Below are 17,391 nucleotides of genomic sequence, written 5' to 3'. Positions count from 1 at the left end.
ATTTGGGGTTTGAAAACATTGGAACACAATTGAGGATTTAATTGAGTAGCATAGTTAAAGACCTATAACTTTAAGCACCTACTGAATCCCACCTGTAGTCTACAAACTACTTAAACTCACAACAGCATTTAAGCACTGGGACTTCAGTAGTTTAGGCCGATCTTTGTATCAAATAACATTAAAAGTAGTCTGGTTTTGACAGGCAAGTATAGAGACCAACACAGGATGAAGTAATAAAATGAGACTTTGATTTTGTGCTTCTAACTGAGCACTCCAGCTCACATTTGAAAGAGCCCTTTGTCTAATTGCCAAGTTTTCTTAATTGTATTGACTATAAAAGTTTGGCCTCCTGCTACCAGTAACATTTTCATTTGCGCACTGGGAAAATATCAATAGGTGCGGCCAGACACAGACACATCTCTGCAGAGAGAAATAGGCGGGAACAATTTCTGTGAAGCAACAGAGAAAAAGAAAGGTCTACAAAACTCTGGGGAGAATCTGGAAGAGTTTCAAATACAGAGAGGGAGCTACAAAGAGAAAGCAAGAGCTGTTCTTCATGTCCACAGTGGACAAAACTGGAAGCAATAGGCTTAAGGGAACTTAAACTGGGATATGAGCAGTTAGGGAAGTATTTTAACATAAGGACTGGAATACAATGGAACAGATTATTGGGCAGATCACAGAAACTTCATCATGAGGATCCTGTGACATGAGACCTGCACACATGTAAATGGGGATGCAGGTCCAGCTTCCTGCCTCGGGAAGTATCTTCCTGCAGTATCTTTTCACTACAACTTTCCTAAGATGCTGCACCAAGGAATAATTTATAGATTATATGTTTGAGACACTTGGTTTAATGGAGAAAGAAGAAATGGTTTCAATAACTTACTTAAAACATGTTCATCACTGCTTTTTTAAGAATAAGGCTGCTGCTAAGCAGACCTAGCTGTTCAACTAGTACAGAGGGGAGCTGGAGACTTAGAAGTTTGGGTTGCAGGAAAAATTGTCAGGGGAAAGGTATCCCTGGAACATTCTGAAATATAGCATTATATTTTATCATGCTCTCATTAACTTTGTGCTTTATGCAAATGGCAGGAAAATGCTAGAGAGGTAAATTGATAGAATTAGAAGTATCTAGTTTATACCTGATTCTTTTATCCTTCCTGGAAACTGATACTTGCATGTGACTAGATTTTTATCCTAAAAATGATCAAATAAGTAAGCTGTTTGTTACAATTTGTAAACTCCCAGAAGATTACAATTCTCACAATTTTTTGTTATATATTCCAAAGTGTAGTAAAACTATTTATTAGTGGTCTAAAAAATTGTCTTGGAGTAAGAATGTTCACCACAGCCGTGTCTTGCAGTTTACTGAGTGACGCCTCCCATTCAGTGAAGCAAGGGTTGCACAAGTCAGCTCAGATGCCCTGCTCCTCCAGCACCTTTTGTCATGGACTGAGGGTACAACGAGGAACTCAGAATCCACCGCTCCAATTTGGAAGGGGTTTCATTCCCTCATTTCCCACAGGTATAAATGGCTGTATAATGTACACGGAGAGCAGAACTCGCACACGCACCCCTCAGACGGCAAACACTGCAATCGCTTTCAAGATCTAGCAACACATTTCTTGATATTCAGCAGTGCCAACCTCTTCGTGTCCCTCATCGCTATTTGTTCCGTTTGTCTCGAGAAGCACTTCACAATTACAGACACTGTGTTTTCCAAATGGGCCTCCAGCCGTGTCTGAAATTGGCTGGAGGTGTATATTTTTTTTTCCCCATTTCACAAAAAAAAAAAAAAAAAAAAAAAGAAAAAAAAAAAAAAAAAAAAGAAAAAATACACCTGGCCAGGAATGCTCTTATGTTTCTCCCAATAAATCTTTCCACATCCTCTGTTGGTTACTGGATTCAGTACACATTCCTTTGCAGTAATAAATTATTTAAGTTTTTGAAGATAAAAGGAAGCAAGAGAAAGAAATTTAACTTTCACAGGAGAGACTGAAAATGACACCACAAGATTCCTTCAGACTGAAAAAAGCTTTTTCTAAAGCTAAACCTAAGGCTTAAGTGCTAATTTCCATGTTCTGAAGGAAAGACATGCAAAAAATTGTGAGTAGTATTCGTAACGTAGGCGATGTGGCACAGTGATGTGTACAGAAACCTGCATGAAGAAGTGGTTTATAAACCACACTGAAATCACCATGTGAATTGCAATTTGCTCAAAAAAAGAAACACAAAAAGTAGGCAGCACAAATTGAAATGCGTTTGCAAGTTTTACAGTTACTTCACTTCTAATGATCTGATTATTAATACTATTATTATAACAGTCATTCTTTTGGAAATAACCAGAAGTGTATTCTTTAAGTGAATACACACTATCTTATTTAAGACGACAAATGTAATAGAAAATATATTCTTAATTTTATATGAGCTACAGTTGATGGTTAAGTGACATCATGAAGCACATACTGAAGCTTTCAACAGCGCAGTCCTTTGAGCTATTTATCATGGGGGTTACTAATTTTTCCTGGTAAAGCTGTCCCAGTCTGAAGTCAGGGTCACCTACTCATTGAACAGTGTCCAGCACCTGGGCCTGCGAGCCAGCCTCTGAGTGCAGGAGAAATCAGTGCCACAAAGGTCAAGTATGTGCCGATTTTAACTTGCTTTATTCTCACAGTCACAGTCTTACTGGAAAGAGGCAGTAAATAATGCAAAAAAAACCCTGGACTCTTCCAGGAATTTCAAAATCATTGTATATCCTGTATCGTTCTGAGAATCAGAACTCGCCCTTATGCTAGAAATTTTACTATCTGATAGTCATAGCCTACCCATAATTTACAACTTTTAGTTGATCATTTCTACTCCTTATTATCACAAAAAAACAGAACAGAAAAAGAAATTTTAGCAGCTGAAAGAGAAGACATTGTTTAAAGCATAGGCATAGTGCTGACTGACACAACAGTATTCTTTCTTCTCTGAATCCTGCTGTGAATTTCACTTTAGGCCATTACTGTGCACATTAAGTGGATCTTTTCAATGTGTCATAATGATACTTAGCTCTTCCCTAAGTAGTTATAGGTAATTTGGATGCCAGCAGTGTTTACAAAGAATATTAAAAGAATTTGAGTGACAGAATTCAACAGCAACCCAGGAAAGAGAAAGAATCTTGTGGGTCTTTATTAAAGTTAAACAAATAAGTGAGCACTTTGATTCCCCCGGCTATACCCTTAAAACACCCATTTTTCTGACTCTGCAGTGTTACTTCTGGCACCAGTGTTGATTCCAGCTGATAGTGCCTACAGGGAGGCTGCAATAAGGATGCCAGGACAAATTTAATCTACCACACCTAACTCCATTGCACATACAGGCCCCCAATCCTCTTTTATAGTCAGTGGCATAGCACTAAATCTTTCAAACATCTCATTATTAGTTGCAGGAAGTCAAATAATCAAGCAGAACCAGGTCTTCACACGTCTAATTGCCTGCCGTGTTTGCATATACTGTAACAACGATAAAAAACAGGATGTAAGAGCAGAACGATCAATATAAATGCTCGTGTAGCCCACAAGAGCTCTCCCACCCACTGCTCAGAGTTGCAAACCCTGAGCAGAGAACATACTCCAGCTCGCTACTCAGTGAGCGTGTATCCCTGCACGTGCTGGAGGGATCGAACATGAATAGTTCTTTCCCTCATCCACGAAATCCTTAAAAAAGACCATGACCTTTAAATAAGACTCGGAGGCACTAATGACTGTAAATGGATTAATGACTGAAGTTCCACATGATCAACTGATGTGCCAGATCCCCCCCTAAACCATTGCGATACTCACTGTCTATTCATTTCATCCAGTTGACTTAAATGAGTCTCTTGTAAAAAAGAAAACCCAAAAAACCCTAACATTTCTTGGCCATTAATAAATAGATTTTTTTTATTGTTTGAACAGATTATTAACTGCATTTATAAGCTAAAAACAAAACTTTTACCACTTTATATTTATGTACTTTGGAAAATAAAGTACTCAGAAACACTGCCAACCTTATAAACCATAAATCCACATAACAGTACTTTGATTCCAAAATAAAATATCCACTTTGTCTGTTATTAAATAGTAAAAATATTCCAACATAACCATATTGTGTGATGGTTATAACTCATATTCAGAATTTATTTGATGTAGAGTTACTGACTGCAGGGGTTTTCTGGTCCGCACAATAAGACTGGGAATGGATACAGGGACAGAGTTAAAGTTGTGCTTGAAATATGCAATCTGATACTTTGCAAATGTGCATTTATTTAAGAAACTGTGAGGATATCTGAATATTTACTGACATTCCCCTAACGATTCATTTCCTTGCTTCAATCTTTCTTCTTTTTTTTTTCTCCCCAGCTGGAGCTTCACATACATGCATTTCAATTTACGTAGGTACTAGTTCAGTTTAAGCATAGCTTGAAAAACACACATGACCCTTTTTAGCTAAAAAAAATAAAAATAAAAAGCCTCTGCAGGTATTACCTCTGCCTTTTACTGTGTCCCTCCAAAAGAATAAAACAGCTGTGTTCCATTATTTGCACTCTATTTTGCTGTAGTATTATTTGACTTTCTATTTAATACAGTTTTTAAAAATTAATAGAACTGATTATAATTAATAGCCCAGATTATAATATATAGGTGACGGGAAACCTGACAACATGATTTAAAGATTCTGCCAAACTAGGGAACAGGGACATGAACAGGGTTCTGTCTGCAGCGGGATGGACACCCCCTGCCCTTGCTGCGCCATTGTCCGCCTGCTCCCTGGCACAGCTCCGGCTCCTGCCAGCCAACAGTTTCCCACACAATGGCTGGGCAGGGTTCAGGGGACAGCACGGGCCAGGGACTGCTCCCAGGGGACAGTCTGAATGAGGCCACCCTCTTTTGGGAAAACAAGCACTTAGCCATATGGACAGGAGGCATGCTGTGCTGTTTAGCCCTGAGGCAACAGAACCATCCCCGGCCTGCATTATTACCAGTATAGAAGTAGCATAAGTGTTGCTGGGAAGTGACAGTTGTGCCTTTCTCTCCCTACCCAAACACATCAAGAATATATTGAACAATCAAATAATCCCTCCCAGAATTAGGCACAAATCCCATGTAGCTACCACATAAACAGTCATCATTTAAAAAAAAGGATTAAGTGCTCTACGGACACCTTTCCCACCAAAACAGAGCAGGAGGGAGGAAGGACACAGAGCAGCAGACAGCACTTGTGCTGTATCTCACCCTCCTGCCACCTCAGGGAGACAGGCTGGAGCCAGCAGAAGAACCGTGGGATGGAGCATGTCCACTGCTCCCTTCCACAGGGTGGGCCTGGGCGCACACCAGCCATACCGCGCAGCAGCAGTGGGAGAGAAAAGGGCCGAAATAGTCTGTGTTCTGGCAAACATACTGCAAAAGACTATGTTGGCAGTACAAGAGGAGCTGCTGTTAATTTAAAGCTCCATGGGATGCTGCAACTTATACTAAGGCTATGCCAGGTGTCTTCAAACATCACCCGATGTCACATACTGACAGAGTTTTATTTGCACTCAAAGAAAGTGAGTACAGAATTCAGACTCAAAACCTACAATACTTGAAGTTTTAATCTTCAATTTTTTTTTTATTTTTATTTTTTTTTTAATTTTAAAAACGTGATCTGAGGAGGAACTGAGGTTCTCCCACTACTAAAAATCAATCGTATAACATGGTTTGGTGTAATTTGACCATGAGGAATTCTCTGGCAGATTCACGAAGAAGCATTTTTTCCTACTCAAGATATGTAGTGGCATGCAGCTACATATTAAAGCAACCTCCATTTCTGTAACAGTACAAATTAATCCGAAGTCTCCTTTCTTCTCAAAATGCTTCCACATCACATTTTTGAATCCATGTGCCAAAGGCTCTGTCGATAAGTGACATCTCATACATAATATCAATCCAGCAATTTACCTCAATAAGAAGATAGCTATGCAGATCATTTTAAAAGATAAGAAAACTATTTCTCTGAGTATGTTTGCGTTTACTTTCAAGTAATACATAAATAATTAAGGTAGCATTTGAGTTCAGTTAGGTAGCTGAGTTCAAAATTACTTCAGCAGGTTGATAATTGAACCTCTGTATACACACCCTTGCCTCCTTTCTCAACTAAGAAAATGCAATCACTTCTTCTTTAGTGGATATTCCTCAGAATAGAAATAATATAGAAATTTAGGTACTTGGGATGCAATGAAGGTTGAGAAAAGAGATGAGTAGCACTGGAAGAACCAAATTGTCACTGTGCTGATGAAGCCTAACAGAACTCTTAGTTAATGAACTCTGACAGATCCCAGTTAACTCCCTGCAGTTAAATAGTTGTACATTTATGCTATGATCGACCCAAACCCAGACAAATTGTGCATAATATGTGATAGTGTACTGTACCTCTGTCTCCTGTACATTGATCAACCATGCCTCTTATAGTTCATCATAAGAAAATTGAAAGCAATCAACATTTAAAATGACTGTGTGGATACACTGAGATCAGACAAGTATTTTAAACCTCCTGGAGTCTGTAAGGATTACATCCCTAATGCTATTTCATGTATCTTTCCACCTAAGATTATCAGATTCAAAACTGAAGGTAAACACAGCTCTTTTGAAAAAAATAAATAAATAAATAAATAAATCCCAAACCAAAACAAAAAGACCCAACCACCACAAATAGCCAACCCCGTAAATTGGATTAATTGCCTTCTCTAGTACGAAGCAAATAGACACAGTTCCCCTAAATCAGCTGTTCTAAACCAGCTCCATTATCCACATGCTCTGCAGCGTGTAGGTGACCAGGGTTCAGTTCTGTTCTTTGTGCAAGGTGCTTCATCTGCTCCCCAACTCACACTTTATTTGGATTGGCTTTAAAAATTCCTGTGGAGGAATTCCCATCTTATGTGCAGTCGCTGTATCACAACAGAAAGATGACACGAATCCAGCCTAGACACTAGTCCAGATGCCTGGGGAGCAAGTGAAAGCTCTGTTTTAACTTTTGCTCCAAAGTTTGTTCATTTGATGTAAAATAGACAAATGGTGTTTAGAACAACCATGAGCTAGGTGCCAATGCCTCTGTCATCTGCATAACTAGACTTTATATTTCCTTGTTCTTGTCCTCTCCAAGTCATTTTTTTGTTTTCCTGTAAGAAAAATTGTTAGCGTGATCATACTGAATAATCAATAAAAATTCCTGGACCAAAAAATTCTCTTAAGAGTTTGTTATAAAAAGCATTTTCAGCACATTCAATCATTGCAGCTTAAGCAAGAGTTTTCATTCAGCACTTACCACTATCTGATCTAAGCTCTTGGCAAGAGTGAGTATGCCAGTAGTGATAGCACAACTGTCTGTCAACCATCTTTCCTTCTAAGTTGTTCAAAAAGCTACCTCATGCTTGAGCTAGCAGCCAATTCTGCCACCTGTTTGGGACTAGTATGAAAATACTGGCAGAAATAAGCCACGTAACAGATGTGGTTATCTGCAAAAGTATATTATGTGTTTGAGGTTTCTTAGAGGTGGTCTCTTAATACAGTATGTTACCAAGTAAGACTATAATACAAAATGTATTCATGTTAATATATGTTACTGTACTACCTACAGGCCCTATGAAGTATCACTCTGGCAAACTTGTAAAACACACCATAAGGGTTTTTAGGGGGAAGGAAAAGAAGTTTCTTACTATCATACAGGAAAAGTGAGATGCTCCTAAGGCACAGGAGACTTGCTTCCTCCTCTGACAACCTGCACTGCAAGCTGCTGAAAATCTGAGATTGAGCTGAAGTCGAGTGAAGCTGCGGCAAGTCTTTCCTCTGGTTTCCAAAAGCTGTGGATCAATCTGAGAGCACTGACAAATCCATGTGTGAGTAGGATTTAAGCCTCACATGCAGCAGCAGCACATTGCAGTGTTTCCCTCAGCGTGTATGTGCAGTGGATCCTCTGCTGCCTGTTCCGCTGTGAGAGTCTATAAATCCTTTGATGGGCTGCAGCATTAAGTTCTGCAGGCGGCCAGGAACACGTAGCAGACCCACCACACACACACACACCTACCAAAAAAAAAAACGGGTAAAACAGTGCTGGCCTGCAAAACATAACACCTCAATCCTGCAAGTCATTTGGAGATTCGCAGTACACCAGGCACCAAGCAAAGACGGAGCTGCTACGGATCATGTGTGAATCCACTGGACACATGGGGCTAGTAGCAGAGCAAAAGCGGTTCGGCACAGTTTAGCTTGTTTTTTCCTGTTATAAGGTGAGAAATACAGCGCTTTCAAGCTCAGTTTCACTCAATGATTAGTGTTTTAGCCCTATTCAGAAGTATTAGGAAGGTAAAAATGTGTATGTGGAGAAGATGGAGAGAAGTGTTGGGGGAACAAGCTAGGAGAAAGGAGAATAGAAGAAATTACGGAGGTAAAAGATTAATTACGCAACTATCTCGGTCCTCAGAATATAAAAAGACATACCTTTGCTAAAGGTCAGGAGAATTACTATCAATGCCAGAGGTTCTCACTGATTAGCAAACTGTGTCATACAGTGCAGGTAAAAACAGAAAAAATCTTCAAAGAACCAAGTAGGACATTTCTACCCAGTGAGATCTGAGGTCATCAATGTAATTGTAAAATTACAAGCAGGGAAGTATCACGTATCTGAATATTTCTCTTCACTTTTAGAGCACTATGCCATCATTACTTAGGATCTGACAAAACCTACCTAATGGAGACAGAGAAAACAGTACAGCGTTTCTTCATCTGAACTTCTAGCAAGAGCAAAAAAAGACATATTTTATGGTAAATTTAACACAGAATATTATGATATCACAGGTTTTCCCTTTCTGTCCCATCTTATGTTGACAATATAGACTGGTTGTTGCACTTTTCAAGAAAAACATGAACACAGTAGTTCACAAACATCTAAGCTGCTAATATGCGGTACAAGACATGAAACGCTTTACTATCACAGGTTACAGAATTTTGCATACAAATGTGCAGCAGCGGTTTTATACAATTTGTGACATAAAATTTGTGATTGTGGTTATCAGTGTTATATAGAAAGTCTGGGCAACTTTTAATAACAAAATGGGAAGGTCTTTGGAAACAATGAATGATGCATTTGAATTTCCTAAAGGGATGCTGAAAATCAGTGCAGAGGAAATGTGAACAGTTTTTTTTTTTCCATTTTCTCAGTCTAAAGCACACTTTTCTTCCCTCCTATAGGTGTCAGCTTCATATGGAATATTATGCATAACAGACATACAGCTCTTCAAAATAAGAAGAGGCAAGCTTGCATCCATTTCAACATAAGCATTCTGTTCAGTCATTAAAATCTTCATTATACAACTCCTACAGACTGTGAATACTCTGAAATACAAGCACACGGCTGCAGTAAATAATTGATTGGAAACATTCCTTTTGATTACAGATCATTTATTTGAGATGGTTCAGAGGAAAAATTGTATCGCCTACTAAAAAACAAAATTAAAACTTCTCCTTTGGGGAAAGAAATAAACAAAAACCAAGAGATTCTGATGGGCAAAGTATGTGTACACATGTGCTGGGCTATTGTTCACATCCCAGTCTTGTGGCTTCCAAACTTTTAGGATGATAATATCAGTTCAGTGGGGTAAAGGCCACATTCCAATCTTGGTTACAGAAATACAAACCAAAGTAACTACAGTATTACGAGACCAGTTGCTTTGCAGTTGCAGAGACTGGAATCCAACTTTAAACTCTGCATTTTGCTACCAAAGACCTAGTACTTAACTGGTTTTAAATTGTTTTCTCAAAATTTCAAAAGCGGCTTCAAAGTAACTCAAATGTCAGTGTTTAGAGCAGTGAGACACACTGAGAGGGAGTGGCTGTCCAGAAGCTCATCGTTAAACGTTTGATATCATAGATTTCCCTAATTTGATACTCTTAATTAAATCTAGCTAGCTGCTTGCAAGTGGATTTTGAGTTGCACCATCTCACCGTTGTTTGAAGATGGAATGATTACAGAATAAATCACAAAACCTTCATGTTTCATACCCACTGAAATTTGAAAACATCCTTTAATCAACCTTGACATTTTAAATTAAATATCCATCCTACATCTTTCATCTCACCACTCAAATTCTACTTCTCTGACCACTTGTGTGACATTTAGGCATAGTTTATTTCCCGTCTCTGGCTTCTTTTCCTGTCTACAGCTGACGGTCAACAGCCTACTGGAAGGCAAAAACCATGAATTCCTTACAATTCAAGACTTTTATGTAAGGCCAAGCTCGTCTGCTTTCTCCCAAAAAAATAAAAATACCAGACTGATGAAGAAGTGTCCAGAAATGAGACAAAAAGTTACAAGGACATGAGGTGACATCTCTCCTTGGAGAGTAAGAGGAGAGGAGTCACCAGGGGAACAACCAGTTACAACACAAGTTATTAATAAAGATTCACTCCCTTTGTCTCGCACACCAATATGATGTTTTAATACATTAATTTTGTGATAATTCTGATTGTTCTCAACATCCCTTTGCACAGAGCATGGACTTGTTCCCTACTCCAAAGCACTCCTCATGCAGTAGATGTAAGAAGCTGGAAAGGAACTTGCATGTCTTGCAAGCACAAATAATTCTACAGGCAAAGGAGCTCTAAACACACTCAAGTGCACTCAGACGTATTCAAATACACTCAAAGCTGCTGTGATTGGAGAAAGTGTGTTTGCCTCTGTGTATCGTTTTCTTTCAGGAATGTTGCCTACACTATGTTTATTTACACACTTAAGACTGGACAGTTTATCTGAGCAGCACCCAAGGCCATGAACTGAATGAATCCCTATCCAGTATGCACAAGGAAATAATAATAATTTCTAAAAATGTTGATCCAAACTCTCAATTTCTCTGTTTTCTATGTATTTGTCCTCCTTAGTTCATAGCCTAAAGCCAGTGAAAACAGAACATTTTCCCAGGTTAAAGTTTTCAGCTAAGCAATGGAGGGAGCATATAAATTTTGAAAAACTAATCCTAGAGGAAAGATGGTCCTTTGAATCTGGTGTGAGCAGAGGCGCTGGGTTTGGAAAGCAGCAGCAAACAGCCTGTGCCCAATCCGCAGAGCAGAGAAGAATCATAAAAACACACCAGGAAACCACTGCAGCCAAGTGCTGTTTTCACTGAGGGGCTGAGAGGAACAGCCCGGGACACACCGAACCTTTTGTGAAGTGTGGATGGTAGCTACGGATGGACAGGGCTCAGGGGCGTAAGTGCCATTTTTAAAGACACAATCAAAGCATCCTCAAGTGAGCTAACTTGCTAGCAGTGTGACTGGCGCAGCATAAAATTTCTACACAGACCGATCACACGTGCAGTTACTCACTTTCTCAGCTGTTTTTTGCAGCCCCTTGGTAGCTGGTGCTGAGATGGCTGTTCTGACCCTGGGCCCCCACCTGAACACCCCTCAATAGCTTGAATAGCATGAAAGAATCTCTCCTGTCACTAGCTACTGACTAAACCATCACACAGCTGGAGGGCAAATAGTGCATTCCAAAAAACCAAGCCTTTGAGTATAAGCCTAGTGATAGGAAGGCAGGAGAGGCTCCAAAACTGGCCTTGTAGCCAAAACGCAACAAACAGATGAAGCATTTAGTACCATTCCTCAGTGTTCCCTGGTAAACACAAAATATATAATCCTTACAATTTTAAGGGGACAGATGTGCTTGCTTTTACATTCTGGTTTTCTTTCAGGCTATGAGAGTCCAGCTACACCACAATGACAGAGCTCACAGATGTTCTCTTACATAAAAATCAGGGTTTGCCAAGACAGGCTTCTCTTTCTTTCTGCCAGCTAATATCAGCCCAAACCACGTAACACAATAGCCTGTCCATAGGCAAATAAAGGCACTCAAAAAGAAAATATATCAAAGTGATAAAACTATTGTAAAATAACAAAAAAAAAAAAAGTTTTGCTTTTTTTTAGAAAAATGGCTATTTTAAAACTTTAAAAAGAAATAGAAATAAATTGAATGACAAGTAAAAAGAAAAGGAATAAAGAAATAAAGGTATGAGTCTTGCTTTAGCAGATGGATGAATTGTACTCCATAATTAGGACATCTTATTAAAAACAAAACAGACAAAATATTTTGTTAGCTATGAACACATCACTTTTTATGAGATTAGCATTCGATGTTAAGCTTATCCTTCAGGTATGTTGTATCTTGAGTTGCATAACAGAAGAGTATGTGTTTCACAGCCTTTAACACTTTCAATTAAATTGTTACCAAAGTTTCCTTTCAAAAGATCCTAAAAGCATCTTGCGCCTACTTGCAACTTTAAATATGTCCGTGACTGTCTGTAAAGATAAGTTCAGTTCTCCCTCATATCTCCTCATAATAGGCATTTGATTAAGAAACTATTTATGACAGTTTCCAAGGGCATGACTAAACATGATGTGTGAGTTTACCACATCACTTACTCCTCAGTTTAAAATCTGGGTTATCCAAAGCTGATTGAAATCAACGGGCTGAGAACAAGTGACCAGTGCTGTTTTCATGGTGATGGGCACTAGTCTTTTTCATGGGAAAGGGGATTGATATTCTTCCAAGACAGGAAGGCAAAAGAGGTGATATTAGTGTCTTGCAGACTGCCCACATGTGGAGTGATTTTGTTTTTCAGCTTTCCCTACAAAAGCTGAATATTCAGCTAAATATTTCTGTCGCAAATATTTAGAAGTGAGGCAAGAATCATGATACGGGATATTAAGTAAATACCTGTATAAATCGCATGATCTCTACTTTAAAATGTCAATTGGTAATAATATTTAAAATAAACTCAAGAATAATTGAGAGGGCTTAACAACATTATTGGATTATTTTTCACGGTCAAAAATAAAAGCAAGCAAAACACTTAAGTAGTTTTCAATCTGATAGTAATTTCGACAGCAGTTAATCATTACAGCTCCGAGACATAAGACTACAGAGGAATTTTAAATTTATTTTTAAAAGCCATTACTTTTTTGTAAGAACTGTATTGTAATAACAACGTTCACGTTTAAGGGAAACATTGTAGTTTAATTTTGTTGGGTTCTGGTGTTGATATCCACAGCTACTGAAGAAATAACTCCCACAAAATGGTGCAGCTACTCAAGGGGGAACACTGGATGGCACAGACGTGAATCTGAGCACTTGTGGTGAGAGCCCAGCTATTACAGCCTGTAGAGCTGCTATGCCATACATTTGTTTGGTTAAAAAAGGAATAGAGCTGTTTAAGCCTCATTCAGAATTAAAAACTAATTCAGTTGCTCAGATGAGTTAGGTGTTAGTTAAGAATTAATCTCCTGGTGCTTCAACTAGAAAGCACAAGATTTTCTCTGACTTTTACTTGCCTTTTTTTTTTCCTCCCAGCTTCAATACTTGCTTCCAAGTGCACAGCTGCATTTAGAACTGCATGCATCTTTTTACATGGACAATGATTTCACATTGTTCATCTCCTCAGCCTGTATTGATTAGATGAATGTGTGGTTTGGCTTTTCACAGACATGTTTTAAAAGTTTTCTCTGGACAAAAGAGTAATCTCAAACTCCACTTCCACTAATTCCTCTCTCGATTCAATATCTCTTTGTCTTCAACAAACTGTATTCCCTTGTGCCTGCTCTTGGCCTCAGCTTTTACCCCATACGCTCTGCTGTCTGTTCAGCATGCAGAACTCTGTCTGCAGCGCTGTGTACGTGCCACAGCCTCGTCTCTTAACACTCCGAGCCGCCTTCAGTCACAACGTCTCCCTCACAATGACTACTGAGACTAACTTTCTATTATTTTCTTGAAGCTTACCCGTTAGCAATTTTTGCAGTAACTTTAGCTGCTGAATACCCTTTTATATGCACAAAGTGAGATTCCATTTTCCCAGGCAAACAAATCTGCTAAGAGAGCTACACGTTCCCCTTGAGTCCATTGAGAAAACACAGGCTGTCTTGTACTTGGGGCTCGCTAAGTACTTGTTTCAGTCTAAAGATGGGGCTTAGAAAGCCTCATGCTCTCAGTTACTGCTTTCTGATTATTTCCTACTGGTTTCCACATACCGTCTCCTTTAATCGGCCCTGACACTAGCAGAAAGGATTTCCCAAAATGTTTAGCCTAACCTTCACCTGAAAAAAAATACTATTGTCTTCATGCCTTAGTTACTTTACTCCTCTTACAACATTGATGTTGCAGCACAGATTTTTCTATAAACTGCATAGCATAATAGAAACAGGTATTAGAAAAAAACTTCCTGTCTTCCACTCCCATTAAATTTTAAAACTACTTCTCAAATCTTTGCTCTCCTTACCAATATCCCGGACAACGTAATTTAAGCAACTAGTTCAGTTTTTCCCTGAGAAAGCTGCCACGGACCCTACAATTTTCAAAGTCCTGGAGTTGGCCACTGTGATGTTACTTTCTGCTGTGACTTTAGTGTGTGTTCAAAGGAACCAATATTGTATTTACACAATAGATAATACATAAACTGTAATAAGTTATGACAGGCATTGTATTTCAAGACAATTATAATTTGCCTCCAGTAGCTTTATAAGGCATGAGACTAAATACCTATTGAGTTTTACCACCCAAGAAGAACTGTTTTGGACTAAAATGCCTGGATTATATTACTGATATAAAATAGAAAATTAACTTCAAAATAAGGAAAATAGGCTACATATTGATTTGTGAATGATCTCATTGCACACCAGCTCCACAACATTATTTTTGTCAAGAACCCTGAAGCTATTTATAATGGCAATTGCTATCAGTTCATTTTCAATTTCTTGTTAGGCAAAAGAAAAACACAGTTCAGATGAAAAGAGCTAGAAAATGCTCTCATAAACAGTTAAATAGTTAAAAAGCAGATTGTGAGATTGTGCATGATTGTGAGATTTTGCCAGCACACTGTTTGTAAAGCATATATGAATTTCTTAACTTAGAACCTGAAGATAACATTTTAAAAAATTCGAATTCACAGAACAGTGCTAGTTCATGAGCAAAGGGTCAAAATTCAAGAAGCATATTCACCATGCATTCATTAAAAAGGCAGTCCATGAATCCTTGTATCTAAGCAAGGTAATTCAAACTGCTGTGTGATTTGCAATTGCAGTTAAGGTTTGTTACTTGTGAAAACTCTTACATTTATTTTGGAATCAGTTCCTTCTCTTGCAAGAACTGTAAAAGCATAAAAAGCATTACAAGGCACCGACATAGATTATTTAGTTACTACCCACTTCGTCAGTCCAAACTTATGTAGAGACACACACCCACGATTCAACATCAGCAGAACATGAAAGCTTTTGGATGAAACAAACTACCAGCAAAGACTGTTGGTAATAACAAACTCAATCATCCTCACAGGAGGTAGATACGTACTCTCTGAAGTCACACATACGAAGGTTGCACTCAGGTGCTTCAGGTGCAATAACTGAGGATGGCTTCTGGCAATTGCATTGCAAGGCTCTGAGGGCACCCCATAGACATCAACTTTCTTGCAAAAGTATAAATATTTCTGATATTAGTTGCTCATTTGTTACACACATGTCTATACTGTACTTAAGCTGGGACTCTAAATCTCTCTTGGCTTTATTTAAGACACAAAGCATTACTAGCATTACTGATAAGTGTACCTAAAAAATATTTTAAATTAGTCTTGATAAAATATGTAAACTGCACACCTTTGTTTCTACTATAAACGATTTCTAATGCATCTTCAAATGTGAGATCATCAAAAGCAGACATGAGCATCAAAGATATTGTGATCAGCCAAAGAACATTTCATTCACCACTCCTGCTCGTTGTCCACTCTGTTCTCTCTCTTTTGCAAATTCTGTTTCTGCAAGCTATGGCTTGAGACATGACATGAAAAGTAGAGAATGAAAAACAGAAGGTAGAACACTACCGTACAGCTTAAATGGGTGAACTGTATAATCTAATTACATAAAGAAAAGTAGGAATCAGATTCCAAAGGCAACATAAAAAAGTGAGAAATCTGGCTTGTATGCCAGTCAGAGGTGCTTTCCATGTTTTATTTAACATGAAAAGCGTTGAAAGTAACAGTGCACTACAGCCTCCTGGGGTACAGGTATCAACAGTGGCTGAATGACACCAGAATTTACTGGTAAAGATAATATATCCATCCATGCATACATGCTTATACATAAAACAGGTGAATTAATTTATAGTAAGAATAAAGGCACCTTTGAATACAAGACTACCGTTATTTCATAAGGATACCTTTGTTAATATGTATTACATGTCCAAGATCAGAATTTTTTGTGATAGTATTTGGAGACAATGTATACAACTGGAGATAAAGGACTAGCACTGAGTTGATATAACCTCACAAATAATCCATAAAAAAGCCCGTGTAATAATTTGATCTGACACACACGAAAAAATGTTTTAAAATAATTTTTTAAAAATATCCTTCTGTGTAACATAAGGAGCTCTCAATGTCTATTGTGATGAAAGAGATATGTGGCTATAAATGCTTTATTTAAAAGCAGACAACCAGATTGACACAATCCACAAGAAATTCAGGATTACAAAACCAAGCAATGGGAGAACAGCTCTTAAAGTAGTTACTAAAATTTACTCCTACATCAGATGACAGGATCCAAAACCATATCAGATTTAGACACAGATTCACAGAAGAGTTTTATGGCTTTCAGTAGACCTTGGACAGGAAAAGCATGCTCAAGTCCAGAAGTACCACTTTCAAAATCCAAAGATACTCGCAAGTCAAGTAGTTCACATATTTTGATGCTATACACCTGAGATACTCTGGTTTAGAAGGAACAAACTGCTAAAACACATAAGCACTAAACCTAAAATCTGCTAAATCTCTGTATATTTTCTCTAAGTTACTGCACTTACTTACTGCACTTCATTAAGTGCAAAAAAATGGATAACTAAATCAGGAAGCCTCCTTCCCCTAGACCAGGGGTGTCAAACTCATTTTCACCAGGGCCACAACAGCCTCACAGTTGCCTTCAAAGGGCCAAATGTATAAAAGTAGGAGTAGTTACATTTATACAGTCCTAAAATTACATTCGCCCCTTTGAAGGCAACTGTGAGGCTGTTGTGGCCCTGGTGAAAATGAGTTTGACACCCCTGAACTAGACTCTCTTTAGAGGTATAAATGAACCTCTCCTTCCCTATAAAGTGATTCAGATCAGGAGCCTGATGCCTACAACTTGTTTAGATATTGTAGCTGGATGTCTTAATCAAGTGACTGTAATATGAAAAAGAGTGATTTATTTTTTATTATTTTTTTCAGATTCCAAACAGATCTTTGCATTTCTTTCAAAAATCTTCTTTAGCTGAGAAAAATTCTTGTGTGGGTGAAGGGCATTATACAAAAAAATCTAT

General features: G+C 38.3%; 1 protein-coding gene across 2 annotated transcripts in view; it reads right to left on the bottom strand.

Annotated features, from left to right (window-relative positions):
* CRPPA (CDP-L-ribitol pyrophosphorylase A) overlaps window positions 1-17,391 on the bottom strand; it is a 127,388-nt gene that overhangs the window by 11,668 nt on the left and 98,329 nt on the right. The window lies entirely within an intron of this gene.

This window comes from Streptopelia decaocto (assembly GCF_964273445.1).
Source record: "Streptopelia decaocto genome assembly, chromosome: 2".
NCBI classification, from domain to species: Eukaryota; Metazoa; Chordata; class Aves; order Columbiformes; family Columbidae; genus Streptopelia; species Streptopelia decaocto.
The sequence above is the reverse complement of the archived record's forward strand: the minus strand, read 5'-3'. Positions and strand labels throughout refer to the sequence as shown.